Genomic DNA, 7,934 nt, shown 5'->3' on the forward strand with positions numbered 1-7,934 from the left:
AAATTTAAAGCATTCATCCCATGAATTTCTTTCCAGAAAGCCTGTCAACTCAAAAATCATCTTTAATTTTCTTTCTGTCATTACTCAGACAGATCATCAAAACATGCTCTCAGGGTTGGGAGGGTTACTTTTTAAATGTATTCCATTACAGATTACAGAATACATGCTGTAAAATGTCATTTGTAATGTATTCCGTTAGATTACTCAAGTCAATAACGTATTCTAAATACTGTGGATTACTTCTTCAGCACTGGTAGATATTTTCACTTGTTTTGACTATAAAAACTCTGCCAGTACAGTAAGACAAAATACACATATTAAAAATACATTCTCTGAAAAACCTAAATATCTTATGCAGTGTTGTTTCTAAAACAAGTTAAATCAAATTGATCTTGTTTTAAGGATTTTTAGATATTTTTACAAGAAAACAATACAAAAATTATTATCAAGAATATGATTTTTGACTTAATATCAAAGGTCTTACTAGAAAAAAAGAAATTATGATCCAACGTGAATTTTCTTGATAAAAAAATATGACCGTGCCTGGTAACGTGCATGTCAAATGGCTAGAAATAGCATTTTAGCTTAGCATAAAGCTGCAATTTACACAAGGTTTATTTCTATTTCTTCTGCTCCAAACTTACTTCAAACTAACTTCTCTGTCTGCTCGTATGAATGTAACACATCATAAGAAAGTGTTTCACCGCTGTTCAAATGCACTTTGGATCGCATCATTTATATGTATAAATGTTTTCCATCTGAAAGGACGAAATATTAAATGAAACAAATGACAATAAAATGCAAAGTAATCTCTTCAGTAATCAAAATACTTTCTGAATCTAACTGTATTCTAATTACCAATGATTTAAATTGTAACTGTAGTGGAATACAGTTACTTATATTTTGTATTTTAAATACGTAATCCTGTTACATGTAATTCGTTACTCCCCAACTCTGCTCATGACACATATTAATAAGATCAGTTTATGGTTCCTTTATTAGGCAGTAATCCAGATTCAACACACACCACTTTGTCAGCAGACAAGGAAGCGATGCAACAGCAGGTAAACAAAGGCCTCTTACCAAATAAACGTATGGGGGTTAACATTGTATTAACATTGTTTTTATTAATAGCAATAATTATAATAACAATAAAGTGGCATTGTGGATAACAATTATAACAAGTTTACTAATTAGTTATACAATATTACAATTGAAGTGTCTGTATGGAGTATTTACAATGTGTCCAAAAATTATACCATCTGGCTACATCTTAACCCTCTAGGGCATGAAGTTTTTATTTTGGGGTGAAAAAATATTTCACCCCATTTTTTGGGAGCTTGGGGGACCCTGATAATATATCCATATATTATATATCCTTTCATTTTGACAAACATCAAATACAAATGGTTCCAACCAGTCACAAACATCAAACAATCAAATAAACAAACCTTTACTAATTACAACTAACACCTCATGTATAAATGTTTCTCACATTTCATATAAACATATAAACCAACATCCAAATGACTCCGTGTGTGTATGTTGCATAGGCCTTCAGCGATGTATGACTTGATGGTATACAGCTTCATATGTTCCTTCTTTCTCATGCCAGTGCCTTCACAATCTCTTCGGTAGAGCAGCCAGGTGATATGGTCCTAATTGTGCATCCGAGCACATCTCCACACTTTAGCATGATATTGCCTGAACAAAAGTGGTCTAACTGCACAATGTTGCCTTGAGGCAACAAACCAAAAAACACAGTTTTAGTGTATAAATAAAAGCTAAATAAATCTTTAAACAATCAAACATACTTCTTTACATGCTCATGCACATGCATATATATTTTTATATGAAGTTATTTCAATTTAAACATGTTAAAAAGTGATATTTATCTTACCAATTGGAGGCACTGTGTCCCATGTGGCTTTTCTTCCTGAAAGGACTGCTCCACCCCCAGACAAAAGGCCAGACCCACTTCAGCCCCTTATTTCACTGAACACAGACATGTCAGGTGATATTATATATTTTCTTTTTATAATTTTTTTTTTTTTAAAGGGGCAGTGTGAGGGTTAAGCCCACAATTCCTCTTTTGTCTTTTTTTTCTTAAAAGGTTAGCACTGATCAGAGAGAGAGAGAGAGAGAGAGAGAGAGAGAGAGAGAGAGAGAGAGAGAGAGAGAGAGAGAGGGTTTATATAAACCAATCAATTGAGTAATGACAACTGATTTGTAAACAGTACTAACTATGGACAAATTGCAAATACACAGTCATACCACAGATGTAGCTGACTATTGATGTAGTCTGATTAACTACCATTCATACAAGTATAGGTTTTGAAAGGCCATAAGAGAAGGGCACTGTGGTGATTCTTGAAGTAACTTAGCAGCTCAGAGGTTGCGCTTTGATTAGAATCTATACTGATTTTTACTTTACCAGCATATGATACCACCACAGAAGCATTGAGCTACACCTTGAATAAAGAACCCCTTTAACTTCAGTCCAATGTACCAAACATCACATGCCTGTTTAAACCAAAAGAATGGTTTAGCTTTTTTGTATGTTTATTTTCCTTTGTAATTAAATACTGTAAGTGCAGTTTTGTTTTGTTTTATTACTTAAAATCCTCCCAGGTGACAGGTGAGAAAAAAGGGTGTTCATCAAACAGCTTAGCTGGAGGCAGTGACACCCATCATCATTTACTTAGAGCTGAAGTGAGTAAAAATATCCACAAAAAAAAAAAAAAAAAAAAAAAAAAACAGTTCTGCTTTACATGACAGTGTACACTGGATTCTGGGTGTTTAACAGTTATATAATTATTTCCCATTACCCTTTATCATTATGTATGTCCAAACATCACTCTCCAATTCTTTCAGGCTTTTTTAATAGCATAAATTTAATAATATTTCTGTTGTATACAGTAGCAGATGGCATTGCAGCAGTGGCGGATTTAGGCATGGGCGACATGGGCAACATGGGCAGTTGCCCAGGGCGGCATCTTGCAGGGGGGTGGCACGAGGCACCCACACAGACCCCCCAAAACAACTTTGGGGGCGTGTTGAAGGTGCCTATTCTACAGTGAGGGCTTCAGATTCTGGTCATCAAGACAAAGATGCAACGATTGAATGTTTGCATTTCAATGGAACATTTGAAGTTGATCCCGGAACCATCGGAAACACTAACAGGCTTCAGGCAAAACTGGAACAAAAGGTCAGGCTTGAGACATCATGCTCTGTTTCACAGTTTGTTTGTTTTTTACCATTTATTTGTAGATGAAAAGCGATGTTGTTTATCTTTAACAGCTTTCTGAAATATACCGTTCTTCTTATTTGGAGTCCTGTCCCTGCATTCCCAGAATAAAATCATTAAGGTACATTCTCACCAAAATGAAATTCAATATATAGTGTTGTTTATGTTCTAAAGCATTGAATAATGTTTTCCTGTGTAGGAAAGCCAGAATTGCCTTTGAGCTGAGGTTCCAGTTGCCACTGAAGAATGAGAGCCTTTGCTCATAAGTCAGCAAGGAATCTGTCTATACAGTGTTTCATAATTACCTCATCAAAGAAGATTCTGATGGTGATAACCTTCCACTGATCAAACTCCCATCTCTGTTGATTGACCAAATGGCAGAGTGTTGACTTTATTTATTTTTAGTATTAAAGCTTCAGCTTCAAGAGCTATTACAATACACACCGATCCGCCAGGACATTAAAACCACCTGCCTAATATTGTGTAGGTCCCCCTCGTGCCGACAAAACAATATTTTCTGTCACCACCGTTGTACAGCGTGGTTACCGTAGACTTTGTCACTTCGAACCAGGCTGGCCGTTCTCTGTTGACCTCTCTCATCAACAAGGTGTTTCCCTCTGCAAAACTGACCCTCACTGGATGTTTTTTGTTTTTGGCACCATTCAGAGTAATTCTAGAGACTGCCATGCCACGCTCCAAATCACTGAGATCAAATTTTTTTCCCCATTCTGATAGTTGATATGAGCATTAACTGAAGCTCCTGACCCGTAACTGCATGATTTTATGCACTGCAGTGTGTGTAGGGATGCAACTAATGATTATTTTGATAATCAATTAATTTAACAATTATTTGACTATTCTGCGATTATTGCAACGGTTAATCATTACCTGTTAACCGATTATTCAGCTTGTGCCCTAACTAAAAAAGTTGTATTAAACGTGTTTACTAACAATAAAGAGGACAAAATCATCTTTTAAAAATACCTCTTAATGACATTCACTGAATTAAAGGGAAAAAAGTACTTTTTATTAAGTTTAATTCAGAAAAGAATTTCACTGCAAAAAATCCTATTGTTACCAAATGTTTTTGTCTTGTTTTCCATTTTAAATTGTCTAAAAAATACTTAAAATAAGATATATTTACTTGAGAAGCAACATATAAGATATTTAGACTTGCTGTATCTTAAATGTAAGTGAATTTTGTATATAAGTGTATTTTTTCACTTGGTTATACTTCTGCGAGTGCAGTAAAAACAAAATATACTTATATTCAAGATCTACTCTCTAAAAACAAGTCTAAATATCTTATATGTTGCTTCTCAGGTGAATGCATCTTTTTTAAAGGATTTTTTGATATTTTAAAATATTTGTATTTTTAATATTATATTCAACATTCTCAGATGACAGTTTTATTTCTGTAGTAGAGCTGCTAAATAATATGCAGTTTTAAAGGAGTTTTAGATATTTATATTGGAAAACAAGCCAAAACAAAAATGAATCAAAAATGTATTTAGTTTTGCAGTGTATAATGAGGCGAAGACTTCCCTCTCTCACCTTTCTGTTCACTTCAATCCATCTTTAACTCACAAAAAAAAAAAACTCTCTCTCTAAAGCTGCATATTGCCAATTTTCTTCACGATAAGAAATGCACAGTGACGCATATATTATGATTCAATAAGTTGCAAGCCAACATGTTATAATCTAGCTGCAGCAAGTGTGCGCTCGAGGGACGAGTGTCCCCACGACAGAGTGTGCATCAGTCGGGTGCAGTTTCAGTCTCTCCCCCTTAGATCGGGACATTCGCGCAACTCATAGAAGAGGCCCTGACCACACAGAGAAATGCCAGTTTCGAAGTTTGTTGTAATTTACATGCTCTGCTTCCATATTATTTGAACTTTAATAAAGCTGTAACGCATTAAAAATAACTGCATTTAAGATGTAACGCCGGGGTGTTTCCTTTGAAAGAGCTCCGGCTCCACTTATTACACAACGAGAGTGCTTCTGTATTTACTTGTTTTGTATTTTTGCATTATAATTCGCTTATATTTTGTGATCTACATCACCTGAAGCTGTTTGGAAAGTTTAGAGTGCATCTGGACTGTGAGCTGTGTAATTCTTCTTCTCCTATCAGGCGAGAGCTGCAGTGCTGCTCTCACATGCCATCATTAGAGTTTAATGTGATCTCATGTTACTTTAAATGAGATCAAACTACTATTCGACATCTTACATTTTTGTTGACAATTTTTTATTGTCGACGTTGTCGATAACGTCGACTAATCGTTTCAGCCCGACTGCACTGCTGCCACACAATTGGCTGATTAGATAATGGCATGGATGATTGTTGGTGCCAGATGGGCTGGTTTGAGTATTTCTGTAACTGTTGATCTCCTGGGATTTTCACACACAACAGTCTCTAGAATTTACTCTGAATGGTGCCAGCTTGTCGGCAACTGATTTCATCCACTAAAAATGACTTTGGGATGAAGTTGGTTGAAAAAGTCATTGCAAAAATGGCTCAGATAAATTGAGTTTCTTCTGAGAAAAGCTCTAGCACTATTTGCTTGCAGAACTGCTGCTACTTTTTTAAACTGCTTAAATTAAAGGAATGAAAAAGCATAAATAAGGAACTTATTCAATGGGTTAGGGGCAGTGGCCAGTCAAGGCAAGCCAGAGGTGGGCTCCCCAAGCTGAGTCTGGTTCATCTCAAGTTTTTTTCTCTCCCTTAACTAAACATTTTATGCCGCTTTCCTTCTGTTAACTAACACCTTTGGCTTGCTCTCTGGGGGCTTAAAGATAATAAGGCATGATTTTCTATAAAGCTGTTCACTCAGGACAAAAAGACCTTCTGTAAAGCTGCTTTGAAACTATGTGTATTGTGAAACGTGTTAGACAAATAAAATTGACTTGAAAATTGGAAATTACAAGGGTGATGCAGCACCATGATGTACTGTATATTTATAATAATAAACATATATAATTATATTAAATAATTCATTTAATATAAAATATGACATTGTTTAAAAATAGTAGCAGCAGTAGTAAATTGTAGTAGTAATTAAAAACAATTTCGGCTGCATCAAACTAGTATCCGTGGGTGTGGTTTGGACATGACGTTCTTTATTTACAGTTGTGCATACCTAGAATACTATGTTAACGTTAAAAATTAATTACTTTCTATGAACACTGGCTTCATTCACCCAGAGTGCAATAGTTTGTTTTGAAGAAAAAAGCTTGGCATCTTCCACTGAATAAACTGAGCTTTAGGAGGAACGATCTGTGGACTGCAACATGTGAGAGCCTTTGCATTGTGAGTGTTCCTATGATGCCAAAAAAATGAAATTTTTGGTTGGCAGTTTACTAGTTCAGAACGTGTGTGTGCACTTGTAATGAAAGGAGAATATCACATAGAATCACATCATATGCTGCTTTAAAAGGATATTGCATGTTCAATACAAGTTAAGCTTAACTGACAGATTTTGTGGCATAATGTTGATTACCACAAAAAATTATTTAGACTTGTCCCTCGAGGTTACAGTGAGGCACTTATAACGGAAGTGAATGGGGCCGGTTTTTGGAGGGTTTAAAGGCAGAAATGTGAAGCTTATAATTTCATAAAATCACTTACATTAATTCTGTTATAACGTATGTATTATTTTAGCTGTAAAGTTGTTTAAATCGTCGTTTTTGCGGGATTACACGGTTAATTGTATTGTCATGGTAACGAAGTTGTAAAATTGTATGACTTTACCAAGAAAAGTTAAGTAAACTGTTTTATTACACTAAAATCATGTTAACACACATATTGTTTACGTCTTGTGGCTATATTAAAAAAGTGAGTATTTTAATGTTTACGTATTGGCCCCATTCACTTCCATTGTAAGTGCCTCACTGTAAACCACATTTTAGCTTTTTTTTTAATAAAAGGAGGGACAAGTCGAAATTAATTTTTGTGGTGATAAACATAATGCCACAAATGAAGTCAACTGACCTTGACTTATATTGAACCCAAAAATATTACTTTAATTGTTTTAATTATTTTTTCAGCTCAGACATGTCTTGCTGTTGTACTGTTTGTTTGTTTGTTTGTTTGTTTGTTTGTTTGTGCTTTTTAGAGAGAGGACCACATAGTTTTAAGACAAAGGGCATCTTTTTTTCTAGTTTGCTGTTTTTGCACAACCATTGGAACATGATTTCAATATTCAGTAACATTTTTTTTTTTTTTTTTTTTCTTTAGACTTGATATCTCTAAAGCAAGTTGTATTGGAATCCAATCCTGTCTGTGTGGAATTTAAATAAATGTATTTATTATAGAATTCTGTTTCCTATTTATGATGATTGTTCCATCACCAGCAATCAAACCATTGTGCATTAAACACTGTATTCCATCCTCCAACTTTTGGCATGTGAGAAAACACTGCTTGGTGTTCTGATTCAAGAATAAATGTCTCAAGGCGCTTGAAGACCTGAGAGACAAGTCACAGAAAGCTTTCTAAGCGATCAAAAAGGGATCAATGATCACTTTTGCATGCCATGAAGCTTTATGAATTAGAGTTTTGACAGCAGATGGCAGCATTGCTCAATAAATCCCGAGAGGAGCAGCGAAGCCCCTAACTTGTATGAATTTAATGCTCTTCTCCAATCAGGAAACTAAAGTATAGTTAAATATATATATATATATATATATATA

The 7,934-nt window shown here is 34.9% G+C and overlaps 1 long non-coding RNA gene across 1 annotated transcript in view; it reads right to left on the reverse strand.

Annotated features, from left to right (window-relative positions):
- Nucleotides 1-1,080: 1,080 nt before the first annotated feature.
- LOC127430187 (uncharacterized) overlaps nucleotides 1,081-7,934 on the reverse strand; it is a 48,554-nt gene continuing 41,700 nt past the window's right edge. The window contains exons 2-3 of the long non-coding RNA XR_007895420.1: nucleotides 1,901-1,986; nucleotides 1,081-1,737 (exon numbers count right to left, since the gene is read on the reverse strand). This is a non-coding gene — a long non-coding RNA (uncharacterized LOC127430187). The remainder of the gene's footprint in view (nucleotides 1,738-1,900; nucleotides 1,987-7,934) is intronic.

Source organism: Myxocyprinus asiaticus, chromosome 39, assembly GCF_019703515.2.
Source record: "Myxocyprinus asiaticus isolate MX2 ecotype Aquarium Trade chromosome 39, UBuf_Myxa_2, whole genome shotgun sequence".
Taxonomy (NCBI): domain Eukaryota; kingdom Metazoa; phylum Chordata; class Actinopteri; order Cypriniformes; family Catostomidae; genus Myxocyprinus; species Myxocyprinus asiaticus.